Source organism: Pan troglodytes, chromosome 10 (assembly GCF_028858775.2).
Source record: "Pan troglodytes isolate AG18354 chromosome 10, NHGRI_mPanTro3-v2.0_pri, whole genome shotgun sequence".
NCBI classification, from domain to species: domain Eukaryota; kingdom Metazoa; phylum Chordata; class Mammalia; order Primates; family Hominidae; genus Pan; species Pan troglodytes.
The window spans coordinates 92,957,427-92,984,920 of NC_072408.2; the positions used below are offsets into that span (position 1 = coordinate 92,957,427).

A 27,494-nucleotide genomic window follows, 5' to 3' on the forward strand; every position below is an offset into this window, starting at 1 on the left:
AGTGCTATAATTTTACCAAGCATGGAGAAGACATAATGCTGAAATAAATTTCCCTGTAGAGGTGAGGGCATATTTCTGGGTCTGTCCCCAGTCTCTTGTCGTTGATAATATTTGTATCAGTTCTAAAAACCAGGAAAAGATGGTATCCACATTCTACATACTTGAAGGAATATAGGATGCTACAAAAGTGAGTGGAAATGTGACCAGAATGAAGAAAGAGCTCACACAGCCTGTAACTCACCTGTTTGTATCTGACAACTGCTCTTATCAGGAAAGTTGGCCAGATTCTGACTAAACCTCAATAACTATCTTATTTGGAAGGATGAAGGCGGGATCTGACAGTGTTCCAGTGTGTGTATAGAGAAGAGTTGTGGAAGCAATGTGTTTGGTTATAAATCTGAATCTCACCAACACCTGTGGAACACACATCAGCTATTGGAGATCATATCAAGCAGGGATTATTCCATGTACACTAGACATATATACTGTACCTATCAAAGAGAACTAGCATTTTACTTATAGTAGTTCCAGGCTGCTACATCCCACACAGGGAAAAAAGGTATAGCAAAAAGTAAATGCTCACTGTTTATGGTGCCTTTGGGTCTCATTCATTTTTATATTACTGCATCTCTGAACTGATGTGGTTCAGCCAAGTAAAATAACCATTCCCATTTTTTCCCTTCTTGACTCATATAATGATACAGATCATCTCAAGACATCAGATGACCCAATAAACAAAGATGAAGATAAACAACAAATAAGAATGGCAAACAGCAAAATTACTCGACATATGAAAACAAAGAGACTACGTTATAGAAAAAGAATAGTTTCCTTTCAATGAAATAGAATTATTACAATAAACAGGAGGGCATTTTAGAAAATGTCTAATTTTTTTGAAAATATAATTAGAGGACAAAATACCAAGAAATCTAGAGCAAGTTGTATGTGATAAACTAAAATCTTGAAATGTGAAAGGTTTAATGGAGACAGAAAAAGTAATATCAAATTTTAAAATGATAATAACCCCAAAAGGAAGCAATGAGTGACATCTGCATAAACTAAAAAAGACGTTTTATATGAGTCTGAAAATTTCTATTGGAAATCAGAATTTTTTTTCATTTATTCACTAAAAGAAAATGTCTTCCACATAAAAATAAAAGAAAAAAATGAGAAAATCAAGTTAAAAATCAGAAAATATTATATAATACACAAGATTGAATCTACTAGTCATTAGTATACAGGAATCAGTTAAAATTACCTATGAAAAGACAAGGATTTCCAGATTTGATTGCAAAACAAAATTAACTATATGTCATTTATTAAAGACAAAGCAGAATAAAAATGTTTAAAAATTAACTTCAAACAAAGTCTACTTAAAATGCTATATGTAACTGTAGTATTAATATTTAATATTGAATAAAGATGACTTTAAAAATAGTGTCTCATATTACTAATAAATAATATATATGTATATAAAATGAATTATAAGCCATTAGAGCACAGCAGATAATATTAAAAATAAAAAGAGAATTTAACAAAAGTATAAGTATAGTGGAAGACTCCAGTGCTTAACTTATTAGTCCTTAAGACATCAACAAAGAATACAGACTATCTTAATTACACAATTAAAAAAGCCAGTTTAACCGTTGTACTAAATTTGGCATGGAACACACCAAGAATAAACATATTTTCCAAAAACTATTGCACCAAGTCAAATATAGAAATAAGCTATCTCAGTTTCTGACATTGTGATAAAACTGGATAATACAAGTTTTAACAAACAAAAACTTCAAATACTGATAAATGTATATCAAAAATCACTATCTTAAATAATTCATTTAAAGATAAACTCAAAACTATGATATGCAGACCAGTTAAAAATAATAGCAGATATACACAGTCATGTGCAGCTTAACAACAGGAATATGTTCTGAGAAAATGCATTGTTAGGCAATTTTGTCATTGTGTGAATGCCATGGAGTGTACTAACGTGAATCTAGATGTATAGCCCAGGGGTCCCCAAACTTTTTGGCACCTGGGACCGGTTTTGGGGAAGACAATTTTTCAATGGACGGATAGGGGTGGGCAGTGGTGCGGTATAGAGAGGGGATGGTTTCAGGATGAAACTGTTCCACCTCAGATTATCAGGCATTAAGTAGATTCTTACATGGAACACACAACCTAGATCCCTCACATGTGCAGTTCACAATAGTGTTCACACTCCTGTGAGAATCTAATGCTGCAGCTGGTCTGACAGGAGGTGGAGCAGTAATGCTTACTAGCTGGCGGCTCACCACCTGCTGTGTGACCCAGTTCCAAACAGGCCACTGACGGGTACAGATCAGCGGCACAGGGGTTAGGGACCCCTGGTATAGCCCACTACATACCTAGGCTATATGGTATAGCCTATTGCTCCTAGGCTACAAACCTGTACAGTATGTTACTGTACTAAATAGTGTAGACAGTTTTAACACAGGGGTAAGTATTTGTGTATTCAAACATACCTAAACACAGAAAAGGTACAATAAAAGTATGATATAAAAAATTAAAAATGGCTCAGCTGTTTGGGCACTTATCATAAATTAACTTAGTAGGACTGGAAGTTGCTCTGAGTGACTAGTGAGTAAATGTGAAGGCCTAGGATATTACTGTCCACTACTGCAGACTTCATAAGTGCAATACACTTAGGCTATGCTATATTTATAAAAAATAATATTCTTTCTTCAATAATAGATAATTACTTCAACTTACCTTATAAACATTTTAATTGTTTTTAATTTTTTGGCTCTTTTATAATGACACTTAGCTGAAAACACAACCACATTATGCAGCTTTACAAAAATATTTTCTTTATATTCTTATTCTATAAGCTTTTTTATATTTTTAATTTTTTAACGTTTTTCCTCTGTAAACATTTTGTTAAAAACTAAGACAAAGACACACAGATTAGCCTAGTATGAAACAGGGTCAGGATCATCTACGCAGTGTTTTCCAGCTCCACATCTTGTCCCCTGGAAGGTCTTTGGGGCAGTAACACAAGTGGAGCTGTCATCTCCTATGGGAACAATTCCTTCTTTTCTTTTCTAATACCTTCTGAAGGATATTCCAGAGACTGTTTCACAGTTAGCTTTTCAAAAAAATAAGTAGTACACTCTAAAATAATGCTTAAAAGTATAGTATAGTAAATACATAAACCAGTAAGACAATCGTTCTTTAGCATTATCAAGTATTCTGCACTGTACATAATTCTATGTGCTATATTTTCAAATGACAGGCAGTGCAATATATTTGTTTCCACCATTATCATAGCCAACACATGAGGAATCCTTGTCGTTCTGACAGCTAAGACTTCATTAGGCGACAGGAATTTCTGAGTTCCATTATAATCTTATGGGATCACTTTCATACATGCCGTCCTTTGTTGACTGAAATATTATGCAACACATGATAATATGGCTTGGCTCTGTGTCCCCACCCAAACTTCACCTTGAATTGTACTCCCATAATTCCTATGTGTTGTGGGAGGGACCTGGTGGAAAATAATTTGAATCATGGGGGCAGTTTTCCCCATACTGTTCTCATGGTAGTGAATAAATCTCACGAGATCTGATGGGTTCATCAGGGGTTTCTGCTTTTGCATCTTCCTCATTTTCTCTGGCTGCCACCAAGCAAGCAGTGCCTTTCACCTCCTGCCATGATTCTGAGGTCTCCCTAGCCATGTGGAACTGTAAGTCCCATTAAACCTCTTTTTCTTCCCAGTCTCAGGTATGTCTTTATCACCAGTGAGAAAACAGACTAATAGGCATGACTATATATATCAAAATACATGGATCTGTGTTCAAAGAATAAGTGATAAAGAAGGAAAATGCAGCTCAATAAGCTACAGAAGACCAAAATAACACAATATTTTCTTCAAAATATGAGCCAGAGTTTAGTAGTTCTGCTGCATTTAATAAAGTATTATGGGTTTTTTTCAATGTTATATTTTTAGAATTTTTATAGATTCAGGTCTTAGGTTTAAGCCCTCAATCCATCTTGAGTTGATTTTTGTATAAGGTGAGAGATGAGGAACCAGTTTCATTCTCCTACATGTGGCTAGCCAATTACTCAACACCATTTTTGAAAAGGGTGTCCTTTCCCTACTTTGGCTTTTTGTTTGCTTTGTCGAAGATCAGTTGGCTGTAAGTATTTGGGTTTACTTCTAGGTTCTCTATTATGTTCCATTGGTCTATGTGCCTACATTCACCTCTGAGCAAGAGGTGAATGGGATATGCTGACTGACTTTGGTGCAGAATAATTAAGGAATCAGAGAGACTGAGGGGTTGAGGAGGAATTATTTAATTATTTAGGTGCACTGACCCAGTCAGATTAACATCCAAAGGACTGAGCCCCGAACAAAGAGTCAAGCTACCTTTTAAGCATTTCGTGGGGTGGGGGGAGATCTGTGCAGGGGGAAGCATATTACAGAAGTGAGAAACAAAGACAGTTTTTCAATTAAGACATGCATTACATTATTTCTTACTTTTCAAGGAACAACATGTTTTACAACTTGAGATTATCTGTCTAGTGACCTTGCAGCTGCACAGCTAGAGAAACAGAGTCTTCACAATGCCTGGGAAAGGGAGAAATAAGGCTCACTAGCCACAGAGAGAAAAACAGGGAGTTAATTTTAAAGGACTCCAGCCTTTTTTTCTTCCTCACAGGGAATTGGGTTTGCTTACATACAACTGAGTTTTTGCTTACAAAATCTTTAATTTCTTTTAATTCCTGTTCCAACTTTAGCAAATCAGTCTACCCCTACAACATAAAGCACATGCACTGTGTGAAAAATGCCTGAGACACTCTGGAATTGGGATAATTTTACTAAGAGATAGAGGGCATTAACTCTGAGGAGTGATGAAAGTTGGTTATGTAGGATTTAAGTTAAAGTTTTTAAACAAGTATCTATGATTGCCTATACTGATGGAATTATATTCCCTGAAAAGCAGATAAATGATTTTGTTTTATTTTTACAGCCCAAAGGATAGCTGACACATGAGCCTGTGGGTTTTTAAACAAATAATTTTCATCAAAAATGTAAACACTTAAATTTAGTCTTATAAAAGATTCATTTCTTTGACAATGTTGGTTAGTACTGACTAATAAACATTACAGATTGTTATCACAAAAATAAAGAAAATACCCCACATAAATCCATATTGAATATCAAATATAAGAAATGTGAGAATGATTATTTCCATGCCAAATGTAATAAAATGGCTTACAATACAATTTTAGAAGGATAAGCAACATATGTTTTGGAATTGTGATTTTTTAGGGTAACTATATCTAAGAAAAATAATATCTGTATTTTATAAAAAGTAGATTATACAAGGTAATGCTTTCCCAATTCAATACAAATGGCTGACTTGAACATGATATCTGAATAAGAAAATTCTCTAGTGTTGCTTTTCTTCTTTATTGAGAAAGCTGATACAAATTCATATGTACAAAGAGTAAATATAAGATTAACATATTAATTTAGACTCCAGTAGAAGTAATGTTTTCAATGATTTTTTTCCGAAATAGGTATGAGCTTATAATAATACATCCATTACATAATCTTAAAAATTTATGTTGGTATCTGGATTCAATATTTATTTTAAATTTATAAATTTTCAGTAAACTGGTCAAAATATTCCTCACCTGAATTAAACTTACCACTGAGCTAAAACCATATTGTATTTAATTTGAATATATGCTGATGCACAATACTACCTAACCATTATAATTATTTTTACTCTCACCACCATCACCATCATATCTCTATTATCATTATTATTGCTAGTACTATTTCTACTATGTTTACTACCTTTGCTGAAACTATTAAAACTGTTATTATATAATAACTAATTCATACTTTATGTTAGTTCATCAGTGATAGAACTATAGTGAAAACATCTCTCAAGTTTTCCAGACCTTAACGTTAAAAAGCACAGCATTTGAAACAGACAGATCATGCCAATTACTAGCCATACGGCTTTGGACAAGTAATTTATTCTCTCTGAACCTCAGTTAATTCCTCCATAAAATGTGATAATAATATCTATCTCTTAGTCTATTGAAAAATAGTACAATAATGTATATAGAATACATGGATCTAGAAGCTGATAGTATATATAATATTCTGGGATCAATAAATACTAATTCATTTCTGATCCAGGCAAATGACCCTTATCTTTCTGTCCTTGTTTTAAGATATTCTTCATAGGGTGAGTTTTCTATTGCTCTCAAAATTTCATATACTCATATTTGGACATTCTCTAGGTCCATTACATATTTCTTGAAGTACAAGGTTCTGAATAATAGCTGATACACATGATCTACAATGGGGTATTTTGCAGTAATTAAAAGTTATGCTGAATTTGGCATTTATTCTTTTATTTTGTATAAATTTTTTATTTCAATAGAGATTATTTTTCATTGTCTCGAGAAAAATGTGCTAAAATATTTTAATGAATTTTTATTGGCTTTATGTCATTAGTCAGACTTTGATGTTTATCTTACGAGACCCTTAATTTTTTTATGATAATTTACTGATAATCAAGATAGCAGTATCAAAGTAAGGAGGTGATTTATAAAAACTGGTTTTTTTTTCAGCCTGCACAATACAACCGTTAAGAAAATCTTCTATTTAATTTGTAAAAATAAGCTGCTTAGGCTGTATATTATATAACTAAAATCTTGGCTACATTATTATAGCAGCCATAATTAATAGTCTTCCTCAAATATAAACTATTGTGTGGCCCATTTAATTCAATTGTAAGAATCAAACTGACTAGTACATTTTTAAAATGAGAATAGAGAACACTAAAGGCAGTAAAATTATAAATGACACAAGTGATTAAAATGAAAAATTCCATAATTTTTTTTGATGATAAGAATTTAGTCTCTCTCTGGACAGCTTTCAACACCAAGCTTTTTAAGGTTCTACCAGTCTGGGGAAGTTTGTACATATTTATTCTCATGCTGAAATTAAAAACAAAAATCTCTTTGTCTTGAAATTAACATGAATGTATTCAATGAGTACTCAATAAATACTTTCTGATTTTCTGTCTGAAACATTTGAAATATTTTCTTTATTTGGAAGCAAATATAGTATGTGACTTATAACAGAATGGAATGAGCAGTTACATACCAAGGAGAATATGAACTTTCCTTTTTCAATATAAATTGATTCTAAAATTCAACAGTGTTTAGATGATTCTTTTTTTGCCTGAATTTTTCTATTGAGCTTATGACTTAGAATAACTTTCTTCCTTTCATCACTTCTTCCACAATCTTATGAAATTATAAAACAATAAGACTATTTGTAGAAACTTTCTTGTAATTAAAACACAAGTGAAAAACTGACGGCCGAGCGCGGTGGCTCACGCCTGTAATCCCAGCACTTTGGGATGCCAAGGAGGGCAGATCATGAGGTCAGGAGATCGAGACTATCCTGGCTAACACGATGAAACCCCGTCTCTACTAAACATACAAAAATTAGCTGGGCGTGGTGGCGGATGCCTGTAGTCCCAGCTACTTGGGAGGCTGAGGCAGGAGAATGGCGTGAACCCTGGAGGCGGAGCTTGCTGTGAGCAGAGATCGCGCCACTGCACTCCAGCCTGGGCGACAGAGCGAGACTCCGTCTCAAAAAAAAAAAAAAAAAAAAAAAAGAAAAACTGACAGTAGGGTTAAATGTTATTATTTCTCAAAAGGATCCCAAATTGATATGTCAAATTAAATCAAAGTACAAATTTACTTCTAAACATGGCACCATTCATTTTTTCATCATATTGATGGATTCAGTTTCTTTACCGAGTCTATATATTTTCTCAGTTCAGAAACAAAGTGACTTCTTCTTTATATTACTCTCCTTGGGAGAAACATCTGCTAAGGATTTGAGACTTAAGTATTTTCCTATGTCTAGAAGAAGTACCTTTGTTATTGCTTTGTTTCATACCCATATTTGCATAATTTTGTTCAAGAGAAGTATACTTTCTTTTCCAATTACTACCTATTAGAAAAATTATTAGAAAAATAAGCAGATAATATGTACTTAGAAAGCACATGTTGAATAATTTGCTCATTTATATTTGATTAGATTGCTCTTTAATTGTATCTGGGAAGGTTTAGAGCGTAGAGAGTGGGAAACAAATACTTAAGCATTGCAGTAGCCTGCCACCCATCAAAAGCACTTCACTTCTTAAATGTCAGTATCCTTATTTGTAAATGACGACTTTGTTACTTGTCTTGCCTTATAAGCTTTTGGAAGCATTTTAGAGTAAATGAGTTTTTTGATAAAGCACTGCAAATTTAAGATCAGTTTGATAATTTTCTCTAATTTAAAATGTACAATAAAAGATGGACAGCTTATCTTTTATGAAGATTCCTTAAAAGCTCTAAATACAATCAGGGTTACTTCACTGGATTAATAACAGAATTAAGTCAGTATTTATTACACTAACTTCCTACACTTATTATAATGCAGGTTATTACCTGTGGTAACTTCTTTTCTAATAAATGGATTCAAAATCCTTATATGTAAAGATCCAAGGAGCTGCAATTTACAATGAAAAACAGTTTGATGCTTAATAAATCTTCTTTAATAAGCATTCAGTTAAGTAAAAGTGTTAAAATTTTGGTAAAAATATCTGTAAGAATGTATTCATGACTTTGCAATAGACCTTTTGGATGACACATATTCAATTAGGGAAAAACAAGATGAAACAAAAACAAAGTAATCATCTCATTCCATGGAGAACTTAGAAATATACAATTTAGTTGCTAAATTTAGGTTTTATTTCAAACTTAGAAGATTTTATTCCTAATTTTATGTCACTATAACAATAACTAAAAATACTAAAAAGTTCAAATGCTACGTTTGCATTTTTTATTTTTCTTGAATTCAAGAAGAAAAACAGCATATAATTAATCACATTAATTCTAGTTATGTGTTTTACAATTCTATGTTACTAATAAATCGTGACCATTTTTGTTTTCAGTTATGATAGCCACTTAGTTAGACTCAAATAATGTTTTCTAATAGTCTTGTCTAAATAATTCACAAACAGGATCCACAAGTTCCAAAATGTAATATTTTATTTGATTAACCAGTAATTTTTAGTCCTCATTTTTGCTTGGACATAACTTTGTCAAGAATATTATAGGACTATATAAATTTCTTACTATCTATATTCACTTCAAAATTTTAGCTAATATAGATTTCAAGTTCTTGGTTCTTGCAGAATCTCCCACCCCAACCCCATTATAAAAAGGTTTGTTTGGAAAAAGAAATATTTTTTTGATATGGTGTGGTTTTTGTTGTAAGTAGGGTTTATAAATTTAAGGACCACCCTTCATCCACCAATTTTTAATTTAATCATGGGTTTCTTGTGCCTGATAGCAGCATAACCCATTTTTCTATTTTTTTCCTTTGTCACCCTCACTAATGAAACCGGTAATAGTCCTGAACCCCATGCCGTTTTGTCATGTAGTTACAGCTTGTCCTTTTATAAAAGAAAATTAGAAAACTGCTGAGTGTTATAGATATTAATGGTTGTTAGAAAAGCATAATAAAAGCCTCTCTTTCTGGAGCATTGCTAAGCTTTTATGTCATTATTCATGAGTGACTAATGCATTCAAAGAAGAGTGCTGATCTCTAAGGCTGGGATGATGAACAGTGGAGAGGGACAGAATGGCTAAGAGAAAGTCGTTTGTCAAATGTGAAGATTTAATAACAGGCTTGCCTACAATGAGATATTTCAGCTGATCTTAGAAAAAGAAACTTTTCTTACATATGAGGTATTATTCATGGTATTTCAAATCACCAGGAACAAATCTATAGGATACCTTTGTTTAAATGAATATTTTTCAGGAACATACACAACCCCCAAATCCAGAAAGTAATAGCGTCTTATGAAATGCCATTGAACTATACCTGTTTTATTTCTTTTATCATACCATATCACATATATATTGCTCAATTTGTGGGTAGTTAAAAGAATCATAAATAGAGCATCTGGATTTGTTGGTGTTCTTTGACTGTAAGCAATGAAAACCAACTCAGGGTTTATATAAAACATGAGTTTATTAGAAGGATATAGAGTAGCTTTTGAAATCCTAGGAAAGTCTGAAGATCAAGGAGGACAGGATCAAAGACATTTCTAGAAGTATGGTAGGAGGAACTAATGGACAGTCTCATGAGGGTAATGCCATTAGTAAAAATCACCTCCCAACATTTTTGTTTTAAACGTTTTTCAGTTCAAATTTCAAATTCCAAAGAGAGACAGCCATATGACTATCAGGGGAGAGTATGTGCATGATCTTATTTGTAAGGTTTCAGGCAAAGGCTGGATGGTGTAATTACGCAAGCAAATATTGAGGTTGTATTACTTAAAAAAGTAAGGGGGGCAGACAAGATAAACGCTGGGAAGATAAAAGGATAGTTATGAACTATACCTGCCTTCTGGATATCTCTCAGGCCTATTTATTTTCTTTTTCCGCAACAAACACAAAATTATAGTGACCATTTACATAGTGTCCTAAACTACATGCTTTCCTGTGACACTGATTAGAATCTGTCCCTTAGAGAATGTCAGCATCATCTTTGATTTAGCAGCATCTTAATGTCGTATAGAAGTGTAACAACTTATCAACTGCAGGATAAAATATGTTTTTCAGATTAAGGTGATCAATAACCTCTAATTCCAAACACATTATTGCTAAATTAAGATGCATGTGAAATCTGGATACAAGTTAACTACTGATTAATTCATTGTGACTCGCTTGGCTTAGGGATACAGTTTAAACATGGAAAGATAAGAGAAGAAAATAATTTTGTTCATTTGGACTAAAACTGTAGTTTTGGTTTCTTCAGAACAACTCAAGAATTTATATTATTATTGGAGAATTAGTTTTGCTTCATTTTCTCATAGATTAGTAATACATAAAGGGAATTTGATTTTGCAAACATTATTGTTTAAAACATCGATAAATATATCCATAAAATAATCACTCTATTAGTCTGTTAGATAGATCAGTCATCCATTAATTCAATTAAGAATTATTGAGTCTTTTATGTTCTAAGAAGTGTTCTAAAAACAGGGGCTCTATTTGGTGGGAAAAACAAAATGAAACAAAATAAAACTCTGCCTTTATGTAGCTTAAATTCTACTGGAAATATACAAGATAAATATACCCATGAATATATAATAAAATGCCAGCTAGTTGCATGTGCTATGAAGAAAAAAGAAAGCATGGAGATGGAGAATAATGGAGGTGGGGGTGGTGACATGGAGGACAAATATTTTAGATAGAGTGGTTAGGAAGGGCATCTATAAGTGTGTCCTTTGAATAGAGATGACAATAAGATTAGACAAGTAGTTACATCATGAAGACGTTATGCAATGAGAAAGAGTTGGTCAATTAACATCTGATAGGGTTTCGTTATTCTTTAAGTGTTATATTACTCAAGATCCCATCAGTTATTTCTTTTCCTACCCTGCAAACATTTCCTACATTCTCTTATCCACTCATATCTTTGTTTTTTTGTTTTTGTTTTTGTTTTTGAGATGGAGTTTTGCTCTTGTCATCCAGTCCGGCATGCAATAGCGTGATCTCAGCTCACTGCAACCTCTGCCTCCCAGGTTCAAGTGATTTCCTGCCTCAGCCTCCCAAGTAGCTGGAATTACAGGCACACACTACCAGGCCTGGCTAATTTTTGTATTTTTAGTAGAGACGAGGTTTCACCATGTTGGCCAGGCTGGTCTCGAACTCCTAACCTTGTGATCCGCCCACATCGGCCTCCCAAAGTGCTGGGATTACAGGCATGAGCCGCGCGCCGGGCTCACTCATATCTTTGACTATAAAAATATGATAAGATTATTATATGCGAAATCCTATCTGGTGTCCTGAGCTCCATTACAGACTTCAGACTTCAACTGTTTAGTGTCTGTCAGGATACCAGAATGTCCCAGAGTCACCTTATATACATTCTTTCCAAGTCGAAATGAATTATTTTCAGCATCCCATTCATATTCCTTTCTTAACTCTGTAACCACATATAGAAACCTACAGCCATTCTTGACTACTTTTTCCTCATGGAAACATAAGACTCAATTTATTTTGCATCTTAAATATTTCATAAATAAAAAAGCTACTTCTGTTCATTCTGACTACCCTCATCCTTTATCATTGATTACTTGCACTTTTGCAACAGCTTCCCATATATTTTCCTAGGCTTCAATTAAATATCCTCATCTGTCCTTCTACTGACCTTACTGAGATAATTGTATATATGACTTTGTCAGGCTCCTTCTTAAAACCATTCAGTGACTGTTATTGCCTAAAGTCCAAGCTCCTTATAAAACATTACTTCTTATATAATCAGTCCTAAGTTTAAACAAGCCCTTTGATTAAATCTAATAAATTCTTATCAGTTCTTTACTCACCTTATACTCTCAAGAAAAGTATTTAACAAAATCGACCATGTCTAGGAACTCTCTTTGGATTCTGTGATGCCATATTTTGCAGACATTTGTAGGTGCTATGGCCAGATTCCTTCCGATTACTTTTATCATATCTGCATACCTATACTCCCCTCCTATGAAACTTGCTTCTAACTTCCTGCATTTGCAGTTAAATTTTAAGGACTGCATACAGGCAACTGTGACCCTTTTGCAGAGAACAGACAGTACGTGGGAGCCAATAACCACATGGAGCTGACTTCGGCAAATACCCTATGAGAGTATAAAAGTTCAGCTCATTTGCATGGAGTTGGGAAAAATTCTGAGGAGCATTTTACCCTCAGGTCTTGCCTAAGGAAGCAGGCTACAGTTGGGATTTTCCCAATAATCACACACTTACATGGTTTCTTCCTCTTCCCTACTCCCTTACCAGTTTCTCCAGAAATACTTTTCTAATAAATCACCAGAATGTGAATCACGTTCTGAAAGGCCTGCTTCTGAAGACATGATTAAATACTCCAGTCTATCCTGTTTCCTTTATCCTGCTTGGCTCCTTTTCCTTGCTTTCCGCTACCAGCTTTTCCTTCTTCATCCAACATACAAATTCCTGAGTTCCTCAGCATTCAAACTCAGACTCATTTCTCATTGCACTCTATACCCCCTCCTTAGGCAATTTTGCCCATACCTATGACTAATGTTACAATCACTTTTTTTTTTTCACTACCCTAGACTTTTCTTCTCAGGGTTAGACAATATACCTAACTGCCTCCTCAGGATTCCCACTTGGATATCAGGCAACTCAAAGTCAATGTATCTCAATGATCTAGCTCAACAAACATTGTATATAACATATATATATATTTCCATATATATCCATATATATTTCCATGTATATCCATATATATTTCCATATATATATCATATATATATTTCCATATATATATCATATATATTTCATATATATATCATATATATATTTCCATATATATCCATATATATATTTCCATATATATCCATATATATATAATACAAATCATCTCTATATTAGGTACTCACACTATGGAGGAAAATTAACAAGAGAACTGCTGGCTTAAGCGGGCATTCAGACTTGGAGGAGGAAGGTAGAAAGTTGTTTTGGACTAGTGTCAGGAAGAGAGGAACTTTCCTTATAAATTAGCAGCCACAGACAGCCTGCCTTGTATCAAGAGGGGTGGAGAGGAACAGTTAGACAATAATATCCTGTGCAAGAGGATGTGGGGAGGAACAGCTGGAAGATCACGTGTGAAAGGCCACAATGGAAAATGCTGTGTCCTTCAGAGTCTCTCGCAACATCATCTTCCTGGGTCCTCATGACTTCCCTCCATCTTGTTTGCCTCACCCTAGAGTAATTAACTATATTTCTACTGAATTTTTCTGATAATTTTCAAAATATTTTCTTTGCATCTAATCTTATCCTTCTATGTGTTTTACAGTGTTTTATTAAGTATTTAGAAATTATAAAAATCATTAAAGGCTATAAAAGATAAGACTAACATGCCAAATGACTAATTTATCCAGCAGCTTCAGAAACCCCCTGGGTGCTTCTCTCTTTCCTCAGTCAGGCATGACCATTTTTGTGACTTTTAGTTTCATCAGTCATTCCCTTGATTTCCTTAAAATTTTATCATTTATGTCTGTATCCCTAAAATATATTGTTTATTTTTCCTATATGTTTAAAAGACTTAACTATAAAATAATACTGTATATATTCTTCTATGACAACTTTTTTCACTCAAAATTATGTTCCTTATCTTCATATATGTTATATGAATCTTTTTAAAAAATTTTCACGGATGTATAATATTTCATTATATAAGTAAAATATAACTTATTTACCCATTCCAATGTTGATGGCTATTTGGGAGCTTTGCGATTTCTAAAGATTAACTTAATAACTAACATGAATCATTAATTAATTTACAATTATAAAAAGGCATTTCAATGAAAATGTATATATATGCTTTCTGATATACAAATGTAAGAGTTTCTTTAAATAAGAATAGAAAAAAAACGGTTCTTTGAGGATATGACTTAAGCTTTACTAGACAATGCCAAATAATTTTCCACAGCATTTGTACCAACTTTATATTCATAATCCTACCTGCAGTGCATGAGAATTTTAGCTGCTCTGCATTTGCATTAAGAGTCATCCATTCCTCATCCAGCAGTTACTATGACATTTTACAAATACAAATCTGATTAAGTCACCCAAACCTTGCCTAAAAGCCTTTAATGGTTTCTCAATGATCCTAAAATATATTCTAAAAGTTTAACATTGTTGAAGGATTCTTTTTGCCCTGACCGCTCCCTCATTTAGTATTTTATATCATTCTTCTTGTCTTCTATGTCTATACTGGCCTTAAATTTCTTTTTTCTGCCCCAAGGCCTTCATATGATAAACTCCTTCCTGGAACTCTTTAATTCTACCTCTTCCTCTGATTAACTTTTCTCCTTTAGTCATATATTAAATGTCATTACAGCAAGGAAGCTTTTCTGGACTCTTCAGAATTGATTAACTCCCCTCATATTGCTGTAATTATACACTTTCTAAATATAACATTTATCTCAAAAATAATGAAGAAACAATTGTGGTTTAAAATGTGCCCCTGTGTCCTTTGCAGGGACATGAATGAAGCTGGAAACCATCATTCTCAGCAAACCAACAAAGGAACAGAAAACCAAACACCGCATGTTCTCACCACATTATCTCCTATAAGTGAGAATTGAACAATGGGAACACGTGGACGCAGGGAGGAAAACATCACACACCGGGGTCTGTCGGGGGGTGGGGGGTTAGAGGAGGGATAGCATTAGCAGAAATACTTAATGTAGATGACGGGTTGATGGGTGCAGCAAACCACCATGGTACATGTATACCTATGTAACCTGCATTTTCTGCACATGTACCAGAGAACTTAAAGTATAATAAAAATAAAATAAAATAAAATAATATGTGCCCCCTACTAACCTTCACGTTCAATAGGTTCAATCATAATTTCTTGTTCTGTGTTGTTCACAAATTTATTTAGAGCAACTAGAATGTACTTGACAAATAGTCAATGTTCATTATACATGCTGAATGAGAATGACTAATCTCCTCAACACATACACAGTATAGTTTATATTAATTTTCATTCTAGAAGAGATACATTTTTATTCAACCCATAGTTATGTTATTTTTTTACTTTGAATACCCCCAACTTCCAAGTGAGTGGCATGCTTTTCCGTGCCATTGATGCCATGATCTTCTGTGACCAATGAAACGTGCAGAGTGTCATGAAATCAGAAAGGTGAAATGTGCTCATTCTTTTAGGTGTGCCTTATTTCCTTCCACTGGCACCATGAGAGAGGAACATGGTTGAGCTAACTTGCTGGTCTCTGAAAAATAAGTGTCACATAGACAAGTGTGGATAAGCCAAATACCATCTGATCGACAAATTCAGAGATAAATACTTCTTTTTGAATGCCTCTGAGATTTGGTGGTTATTTGTAGACAGAAAAAGTTAACACACAGAGTAGATAAATTTTTACAAAGGATACAATTCTTAGAAGGACACAAGTTTAACAGAGACAATTTACTCAAGGAATTATCAATAAAATAAAGTGAATTCAATTTGAGTTGAAATATAAATAAATAGCTGCTCGAATTCATTTTTTCAAAATAACTTAGATGAAAATGAAATACAAAGTTAAACACTGGAAAATTTGAGTGAAGAACTGCTTGATTTTAAACTGATTATAAGCCTTTTATCACATAAATCTTTTCATGTGTCTAGGCATAAAACAGTAAGGATCATGGCTGTCATCAGCTATGAATGACAATTTACCTTACTATTGTATGGGCCAGCTTTAAACTGAACACTTTCTATTAGCTGTACAGAAAGGGTTTTGTAATCTTTTCTTGGAATGACCCCTATTTTTCAGAGCTGAAATATAAAATGCTATTAACCAATTACCAGCTATACCTAATGTTCAAGTTTAGCTTTTTAGTCATAAAGGAAAAAAACTTTTTAAGTTTCAGAGGCAGTGAGTATATCATAACTAAACGCATATAATTTAACTCATGTAGATTATACAATTCAAGTGCAATTCATACCCTCTAAGACTATTCCTGGTGGCTTCAGCGACTGGAAATATCTCTAACCTTACAGGCCAAGAAGAGACCCGACAAAAGGAAGCCTTTCACTTCATGCCAGTGTAAGCTTGATGTCAGCATTTTCTACCTTTATTAGGAGAGTTAGTGTCCTTTTCTTACAGGGGAGTGGTCTTATGTTAGGATCCAAACAACACTAATATGAGGAAACAGTGATTCTAAGGAAGCCTCATCAACTTTATTACTGACTCCCCTGGCTTTAGTCAGTCCTACTAAGGACAAACCTCTGACTTCAGTTAAGCAAGTCTGGTTCTCTCTTGAAAACTGAGCATTGAAATTCAGGTTTAGCTAATTTGATCTATGGTTTATGCCCAGAATTTAGGTGATGTAAACAGGAAGGTGGTCATGTGGATGTGAAGAGAGAAAGTGAGGCCACACACAGAGAGATGAAAATCAAGCCAATATAGCACACATGTGCAGGTTAAAGATGGAGCTTCCTGCCTAGGTTCTCAAGAGCTGTCAATTCCATTTTCTCCCTTGTCAAGAGGTCAGTGTACCCATGTTTATTTTCATGTAATTAAAGTGAGGTAAGAACTCTGATCTCTGGGTTGCTCATTTTCCTGTCAAACTTAGCTATGATCAAATGAGGTATTTTACATCAGAATCTAATATCTGTAATCTCAGCAATCAGCTACGAGGAAATGTCTCAGTATATACCAATCCTGCTTTCTCTCATTTTCATAGCTGTAGTTCTGTGCAAAATCTAATCCTTTACAGCTGAATAGCTGAATATATAGTAGGGGATTGTTCATATATTTATATTACATATTTAGATATTGGTGGTTACAATAACTACCTAGGTAGGGATGGAGAGAGGCATTGTGGTCCATTCTTTTTTTTGTTTGTTTTTTTGTGTGGAGGGTTGGGGGTTGTCGAGGCTTCAGTTGGGCTTTTCTTGTTTATAACCAAAATATATTACTGTGGATTCAGTTGTGTCCCTCTCAAAATTCGTATGTTGAAGCTCTAACCACCAATGCAACTGTATTTGGCGATAGATCTTATAAGGAGGTAATTAAGTTAAATGAGGTCAGAAATGTGGGGACCTCATTCAAAAGGATTAATGTCCCCTTATAAGAACAGGCTCCAGAGAACCCACTTATTGTCTTCAAAATCCCACAAATGAAAGCTATGTAAGAACACTGCCAAACAGCGATTGTCTATGAGCCAGAAACAGAACCCTTACCAGAAACTAAATTTGTTGGCACCTTAATCATGGCCTTTCAGCCTCCAGAACTGTAAGAAAGAAATTTGTGTTGGTTAAGCCACCCAGTTTATGGTATTTTTATAGAGCAGTGAATCCCATGCCTGAGGGGGCCCAATATTTACCTGGGATCCTCCAAATTTCTACATAGTGAAGCCAGATGACACAGCAACTCATAAGTTGTCTTAGTTTCAGAATCATCTCCAATGAGATACAGATCTATCATAAAAAGCACACACCTGCTTTCACAGCATGGCTTAAGGGTGAAATTTTCCCTGGACAAAACCAATTTACATTTAATTTATTGCTACCCGGAAGTATGTCTGGCTTTCTGCTTTAGAGGAGATTGTCATGCAGAAAAAGAGGGAAACTCATAAACAACAGTCTATGACAATGTAATAGAGGTGTAGATAGCTTGTTATGGGAGAAAGAAAGAGTAACTCATTGGAAATAAAGGAAAAATTTACGCTTAGGGTATTTTTGGGAAAACTTTACCCTTTCTCACCTGAAAAACAAGACTTCAGGTACTTAAGGTTCTTTGCTGTTATGAGATTTTTATTTTGGCTTACTTAATCAGCCTTAGTATGTTAAAGAGAAGAACCGAAAAACCAATGCAGGATATTCCGATAAAACACTGATACTTGAAAACCTGAGTGGCAGAAATTAGAAGTAAGAAGAAAAGAAAGAAGTAAAAAGTGTTTTTAATCAGAAACCCTGAATACTAAACATACTATTTTAGCAGGTTGTAGATATTGTTGAACCCAGCACATGAAGGCAATAGAAACTAACATGTGGAGGGTAGAGAAATAAAAAGAACATAGGCTAGTAAGTGATTTAGGTGCCTCACTTTTATGGCATTCTTTTCCAAGATGGGAATAATGTTGATTTATCCTTTGTGATGTCAGCCCCTAGCACAGTGCCTAGCACATAATATGTGTTAAATAAATTCCAGTCATAGGGATGATGCGCACAAGTACGTGGTTTGCTGAAGAGGGAGCCACTAGGTGGCTGGGCATCCAGGAGAGACCACTCGGACAAATTTAAACAGAGAGGACAGAAAAGACCTTTCATGTACTTTACATTTTTTACATAAGCCTAGATATAGTTCGTTTATATATCCTGGTCCCATATCAAGCCTTAAAATTAATATTTTTTATTTCAGCTTTAATATGCAGTCACTGTAGGCCATGTTAATAAATATTCTTTATTTTAGTAAGTAAAATATTTCTTTTTACCAGGAAAGCTATATGCAGTGAAAACGCTGATAGATTCTCCTAATTGAAACTACATTGCTAGTTATACCCTCGAGTACAGGTCTTATCTCTACTTAATATAGGATGCTAAGAATCATGACACTATTATTAAAATAGAGACACATTATTCTTCAGGTCAGAAAAGAATTGGTATGTGTGACCAAGGGGATTATACATTACATTTCATCACAACATTGTCATTCTTTTAATATAGTGCAGAACACTAAAAGCTATTGTTTCCATGAATTATAACCCCAAATACTTTCACTCTGCAGATTCATTTTATCAGGATCTCAGTATTATACATCACAACTGGAATGTGTAACATATTTTCAGTACATATCTTTATTGTACATTATAGGCTAAAGTAGCATAATTATCATTATAGTAAGGTTTTACAAGAGACTTTATGTTTTAATTTTTATGTTCAAAGTTATTTAAGTAGTCACTGCAAGAAGAATGTTAAAAAATACTCATAAGTTATACTATAAAATCAGTCCTTGGAGATTTTAAATTATTTTCAATTTTTAGGGGGTCTTTTATGAGAAGAAACATTTTATCAATAAGGGAGTAAACATTTTCAATGCATGCTCTTCATTTCACATTTTGCTTCAGCTTGCACCAAGTGGCTATTTTGCAGGAAAACAAAACAAAACAAAACAAAACAAAAAAAATATTAAAGACTCAACTCTGCTGCACTAAAGTAAATCAAAAGCAACTGCAGAAATAAAAAGCTGTTTAAATGCAAAACCTTGCCAACTTTTCTGTCAGGGTATACAACTTTTAAATGGTGTCTAAATATTTTAAGCATAATAAGAAATAGATCTCTAAAACTTGTATCGCTATCCACCTCTAGCTTCTGAGATAAATTCTGGCCTGACTAACCATTAGTAGATAATTAGAAATGAAATGGGAGATCCAACATTAACACAGACTTTCTTTTTTTTTTGGCTTAGGAGCCTCCTTTATGCAAATTGGTAGGAGACCATTTTCATGCAGTTCTGGCAATCAGTACTTAATTTGTTGATAGCCTTAACAGTTGTGGCCAGAGTATAATTGGTATGGGCCCTTGTGTAAAAAAATAAATTGGGTTGTGCACAAAAGTAAGCAACATAATTACCAACAATTAGACGTTAATTACCAAGTAGCAGATTCTCAAACCTTTCTCCTGAATTTGGCCAAAGCTACACCTAATTATATTTTAATGTTGTGAAAACATCCATGTGCCTGAGATAATCAGGTGTTCCGAAGGTGCCTTCTGTAGATACTGTGTTTTGTTATGGATTCTCATGTCAGGAAATTAAATATGTTTATATTTGGGCTTATCTAATAATCACAGAAAAGTTAGTGAGGTGGGATTTGTGCTAATTTGGTAGTCATTTATTTACTTTACCTATTTAATTTGATCACTTCTGAAAATACTGATGTAAAAAAGGATGAAAATTATTTTAGGATTATAAAAAGAAAGAACAGAAAGATTTTGCTCAGGCAAAAATAGAGTTTCTCCAAGTATCCTTCACTATAACAAATAAATCTTTTCCAATATTAGACCCTAGGGGAACACAGCTACAGCCACAGTCTGCATAACAGGTTTTTACTACTAGATGCAACATGAAAAGTATTTATACAAAAAATTTAGCAGATCAAATATTATATTATAACTATGAATGAAAAAAGTCTAAGACATTTTTGGGGAACACTAAAAATATGTTGCAGACATTCCTTTTGATCAGAAACATAGAATAATATTATCCAATTTTAACAGCAAAGCAACATTTACAACAGCATAGCAATATTTACATAGCAAAATAAACATTTTCTTACTTCGTTTTCTATGATCCGAAGACCTGAAACCAAGGTCTAAGAGTTATCCTACCAGGGAGTAGTGGTAAAATCCACTTATTTTCTTACACGTATATTCTAATTATGGCTGGCAGGTTATTCTGTGCTAAGATCCAGGTAAAATTAACATTTTTGCATTCTTGAGGGAATCCACATGTCCCATCGTGTTTTCACTTCAACACACATATTTGTTTATTCAATTAGTTAGGAGATACACATACCATTCTCTGAGGAAGATGAGATACAGTTTTCTTCTTTTCTTTTTTACATTAGTCCTCCTGCTTTTTCATCTTCCATTCACTCCCCTGGACTGAGAATTGGAAGTTAATTTTAAAAGGATTTTTAATAGAATGTTATCTACTGGTTTCTTTTCCATGTTCTCTTATTCTATTTAAATCTCTCTAAGAACTGGGAAGTTATCCGATCTAATGGCCTCTTCAAGGTCTTCATTCTGGACACTGCAGCACTGGATATTTTTGAGATTTTCCTATTTCTTGAAAGCTTCTCTTCCCATGAATTTTATAATATTATTTTATTTATTAATTAAAAATTTGGTGTCTTCTCAATAGTAATCAGCAAAATGTAAAGGTTACCATCATTGAGATTCAAACCCTTTACAATTGGACAACAATCGACCTTATTTGGTACTTGCTTTATACATTCTAATTCTCTCCTTTTTTTCCCCAGATTATAACATGTACTTTCATGTCCATTTACCTGTATCCTTGCATTTTCCACACCTGGCAATGTCCTACATATATTAAACTTCACCAACTCTGTAAAGTTTGGAAGTATTTCTACTGCACAACACTCAACAAACAGACTAAATTATCAGACCATCTAAACAACATTGAATGGATTCTTTCTTGTCTTTAGAATGTCTAGAAAAAGATGTGGAACACCTACATTATGAAATGTGTGTGTGTGTCTGGTGTGTGTGTTTATGATTTTTATTTATTTGTTTTCAACTAGAAGGGCATGCATGTGTTGGACCCATATATGTCTTAGAAAGGTGGGTTGAGTTTTCTAAGACTAGATGAGGTGAGGGTATAGAGAAGAAATAAGATAGCAGAAATTTATTAAATTTTTTTTTTTTTTTGAGATGGAGTCTCGCTCTGTCGCCCAGGCTGGAGTGCAGTGCCGCGATCTCAGCTCACTGCAAGCTCCACCTCCCGGGTTCACGTCATTCTCCTGCCTCAGCCTCCCAAGTACCTGGGACTACAGGCACCCGCCACCACGCCCAGCTAATTTTTTGTATTTTTAGTAGAGACGGGGTTTCACCGTGTTAGCCAGGATGGTCTGGATCTCCTGACCTCGTGATCCACCCGCCTCGGCCTCCCAAAGTGCTGGGATTACAGGCGTGAGCCACTGTGCCTGGCCTATTAAATGTTTTAACAGTACATTTTTAAATATTACTTAGGATAGTTTTTCCTCCTAAATAACATGTCTGGGTGAAGTATAATCCTAATTTGAGTGGAGCATTGGAGATATTTACAGAAGAAAAGTTGGCTCTCCTTTAAAGTTGGACAAATTGCTATAGTCTGATGGATTACTAGAGAGGAGGAAAAAATGGAAATCATATTGAGTGAAAGTTTTTCTATTTAAGGGAATAAATCAGTAGTATAATTACTTATGTTTACACTAATATTAGTAACTTATAGAGAAGACACTGTAAATTATGATATATAGGTAAGGGATCCATTATTTGGACAGCATAGAAGCACATACAGAAATATAAAGTGGTCTCTCTAAGACAATATTTGAGAGACAAATCTAAGGATAAATTTAAAGCCTCTTGATTTCAGAACAAAATATTTACTGGGTTCCATTGAGAGTAAAACAAAGAAGAGAGAAAAATTTGAAGAACCAAAACAAAATAATGTTAACAAAAACTACAACATCCATATTGAAGCATTTCATAAAGAACTACTAATTTTGAAAAGAATAATAAAGTGAATGTCTAATTAAATGGCACATTTTTAAAAGACTTCTTGCAAACACTCTTTTTGCTGTCACTTAAAATTTGTGCTCCTTGGAGAGTCGAAGGAGAGAACCAGGAATCATTAAGCCTAGTACCATAATGAAATACCTGGGTGATGAAATAATCTGTACAACAAGCCTCCATGATGCAGGTTTACCTGTGTAACAAGCCTGCACTTGTACCCCTGAACTTAAAATAACAGTTAAAAAACATTGTGTGCTTATCATAAGTTCTTGAAACAAATTGCATATGCAAAACTGTGCCTCTGCATCTGTTAAAATTACCCTGATTGGCCACTTGCATTCTCAGAGAGAAGGGTATAGAGCTAATTGACCTTGCTAGAGACCAAATGTACCTACTGTGTTTTAATTTGGTGTGCAATTCTATGTCTGTGCAAATTTTCTCATGCCAATTATTGCACTTCAAAAAATCTGCATCCTACCAATATCTTTGCAACTGAACAGAAAGAGGAGAGAACATTCTCTAAACAATGCAATTAGAGCAGTATAGGCAATTAACTTTGCTATTTAGTCTAAAGTAGACAGCACTAAAGACAAAGTAATAAATATTCATAAACACTTTACCATTATATGGAATTGCAGAATAGACACACATTTTTAATACACAATACAGGCAGTCATATTATTAAACTTAATGGCATCTGAGGAATGATGAAACTCTAAGAGCCTTGAGCTTGTAATGAGATAAGCTTGTAGCCTGATCAGCTTGCATACAAATCATCTCATCTGAATAAAATTAATGTTTGATTGTTATATCTCTCCTCAAGCACTGCTGTGCCCCCCTATTCATTTTATGAACAATTATTGAAAAGAAAATAAAAGTTTAGCCCTGACATGATATATCAGTGGGAGGGTCTACAAAACATGACATTTTAAGTTCTTATTTCTGGTGTTGAATGTAAAATTTCTTATAGGTTAAAAATTGAAGAATGAATTATTGATGCTAAATACCATGTGAGAAATATTTTAAAGCTTTTACATTAATACAGAAACAGTTTATTTTTAAAATTTTTTCAGAAAAATGTTTACTTTTAAATTTTTTTCATACTCCACAATAACAACATGCCTGTATTTAATGTTAAAATGAGTGGTATTCATATATTTAATTGGGTTTCCATCAGCAAAAAAAGCTATTCCCTCTAAATCGTCATTTTAAAATTATAATATTAAAGGAGATAAATGTGACATGGCTATGTCATTTCAAGATCAGTCAAAATAGAAAAATTATGTATTTCATTTTAACTTATGTAACCAAAGTTTACATTTAAAAGTTTAATTCCAAAGTAAGTTTTCTTGTGTTACTTCTTTTTGAGGTGAGTTCATTTTTACAGTGTTCACTTAAGACAAATTGCAAGCATCTCAGGGCAGGATATTGCCCTCTTCTCTCACATTTTATACAGTGCCTAGTAACATTTAGCATTCCATACCTATGAAAGAGTAAAAAGCATAAAATCTAAATTTTCACTACAAATCTTAACTGACAAAGAAAGCTGTAAAGAAATTATCTAAAGTAGATACTCCTTGTGGGTTGATATCTTAGAACATAATTCTTCAACGGGGGTCTCATATTATAGTTATCCAAAACATGACTTACAGTTATTTGAAATATCAGTATGAAAATTTATCTTCAAAGACAACATTATGAAGAACTACCATGGTTCTCAATAAAGAGAAAATTTAAGGCATTCATAAATTAAAGAGAGTATTTTAGGAAAAGTAGATAAAATGGTAAATTAAACACTCAAATTTCTTTCTTGAATTATCCTAGTTTACTATTAGATATTCATTTCACTGTATTTGTGCAGACATCTATGTCAGTGGTCCCCAACTTTTTGGCACAAAGGACTGGTTTCATGGGAGACAATTTTTCCATGAACTGGGTGGTGGATGGGTGGAAGATGGTTTCAGGATGAAACTGTTCCACCTCAGATAATCAGGCATTAGTTAGATTCTCATAAGAAGTACACAACCTAAATCCCTCTCATGAGCAGTTCACAATAGTGTTCTTGCTCCTGTGAGAATCTAACGCACCCGCTGATCTTACAAGACATGAACAGACAGTAAAGCTCATTCACCCTCCACTCACCTCTGGCTGTGTGGCCTCATTCCTAACAGGCCAGGGTACCAGTCCGTGGACCAGGGGTTAGGGACTCCTGATCTAAATGACATAATTGAGTATTAAATGGGTTGAAACATATAAGGGCATACAATACTGCCTGGCAAATAATACACGTTCAATAAGTTTTAGTTATTACTCAATAAGTGTCCCTGCACTTCCACTCCCTTTAGTACTCTTATGCCCACCAAAAATCACTTGTGTTAGTTTGCATACATGTTTTTTGCAAGCTGAACTTTTCCTTTAATTCAAAAGTTATAAAATTTGGAAAGAATCTGCAGTCAGATTCCAAGTTCTATTAAGTGTTCCTTCTTCAAAGAAACAAAACCTGGAAATAGTGGATGGTGCAGTATGTGGTGGTTTATAAAGGAAATTGTGTTGGAAGTCTTCAAGATAACTTCAAGCTCAATAATTTGCTTGAAAAACTCACAGGATTCAGAAATCTCCTATGTTTATGGTTTATCACAGAGAAAATACAGATTAAAAGCAACAAACGGAAAAGGTGCAAGGAAGGAAGTCCAAGAGAAACCAACAGAAGTCACCCCAGGGGTCCTCTTCCAGTGGAGTCTCATGGTGATGTACGTAATCCTTTCAGCAATGATGTGTAACAATGCATGATAAGTGCTGCTAACCAGAGACGCTCATTCAAGCTTTGGCATCCAGGGTTTTTATTGGGGGTCAGTAATGCAAGCATGCAATGCCAGTGCAATTGAACTCAGCTACTCAGAGTCTCCCCTCCCTCAGAGCAAAAACAGGCATTCACCATAAATCACATTCTTAGCATAACCTTTACTGCTCAAACTGGTAAAGCATGTCCCAAGACCCCAGGTATATAAAAATATTCTTATCAGGTAGTATATTTCAAGTTCTCAGAGATTATTTCCTAAGATTCAGCCAAAAGCCAATACCAAAGACAGACCCTTCTTTGGAATGTGCAGTCTGTGAGCAACCAAGACTGCTGAGTTAACCTTTTTCTGCCTGAAATTACAAAATGGAAGTGAAATCAGTGCCCCAGAACACACAGCGGAAAAAAAAAATGTTGACACTGGCCGGGCGCGGTGGCTTACGCCTGTAATCCCAGCACTTTGGTAGGCCGAGGCGGGTGGATCACGACGTCAGGAGATCGAGACCATCCTGGCTAACACGGTGAAACCCCGTCTCTACTAAAAATACAAAAAAATTAGCCGGACATGTTGGCAGGCACCTGTAGTCCCAGCTACTTGGGAGGCTGAGGCAGGAGAACGGCGTGAACCCGGAGGCAGAGCTTGCACCATTGCACTCCAGCCTGGGCAACAGAGCGAGACTCTCTCAAAAAGAAAAAAAAAAATGGACATTATGTGTAAAGATTAGAGAATAAGTGAATGAACACATCCATATGTTTTATTTAAATAAAATCTTGTTACCTAATTGTAATCTTTAAAAATATCATGTTTTAATTACTTTTCTGACTAAATGAACAATTTCAGTAATCCAGGTGGCTCTTTCAAAATTGAGCATGGCTCATAGTCATGGCTTATGCCCTGGTTTATGCTTTAATGCCCTGGCTCCTAAGGCGGAGCCTTACGTTGTTCCTATCACTAAGGCTATTCTATAACCTTGTTTTCTTCAAATTCCTGTATGGCAATTTAAGGCTGTGGGCCAGATGTCCCAGCCTGGTATACTAACTTATGTGATCCAGTCTGTCTTCCTGGTCCCACACCTGACACCATGCTTACATCTATCAAGTTCAGCAATCCTGTTGGTACAACGACTTGTTGCTGGAACTCCCTGAGAGTGCCTTCCTGAGCTGCCACTCTCACTCTAACACCTCCGTCCCTGCTGTGTCACTTGACAGATGGGGCTCCTTCCAAATCCCTGTAATTTTTCCTCGGGCTTTACCCTATCATGGTAAGTAAGCTTATTGTCTTAGTCTGTTTGTGCTGCTATAACAAAACATCTGAGACTGAATAGTTTATAAAACCAGAAATTTACTTCTCACAATTCTGGAGGCTAGAAGTCCAAGATCAAGGCACTGGCAGGTTCAGTGTCTGGTGAGAACCTGACCTCTGCTTCCAAGATAGTGCCTCTTTGTGTGTCCACTAGAGGGGCAAATGCTGTGTCCTCACATGGCAGAACAGTGGAGGAAAGCAAAGCCACTCCCTCTAGCCTTTCTATAATGGCCATAATTCCATCCCTGAGGATTCTGCCCTCATGACTTAATCACCATCTAAAGATCTCACATCTTAATACTATTGTACTGGTGATTCAGTTTCAACATTTCAATTTTGGGGAGCACATTCAAGCCACAGCACCCACACTGTTTCCATGTCCTCACATGGATTTCTCTTTTCCCATCGTATATCACACAGGGCTACTCTGTTCATAGAGAAATCTATCTTTTATTCACACGACACACATTCAA

At 34.6% G+C, this 27,494-nt stretch overlaps 1 protein-coding gene across 17 annotated transcripts in view; it reads right to left on the reverse strand.

Moving 5' to 3' along the window:
• Nucleotides 1-27,494, reverse strand: part of MGAT4C (MGAT4 family member C) — an 889,611-nt gene that overhangs the window by 170,905 nt on the left and 691,212 nt on the right. For 2 of the 17 annotated variants that reach the window (XM_054664569.2, XM_054664570.2), the window contains exon 2: nt 25,064-25,135. The exons of the other annotated variants lie outside the window; for them this stretch is intronic. The gene's annotated coding sequence lies outside the window, so the exon portion shown is untranslated. The remainder of the gene's footprint in view (nt 1-25,063; nt 25,136-27,494) is intronic. 17 annotated transcript variants of the gene reach the window in all.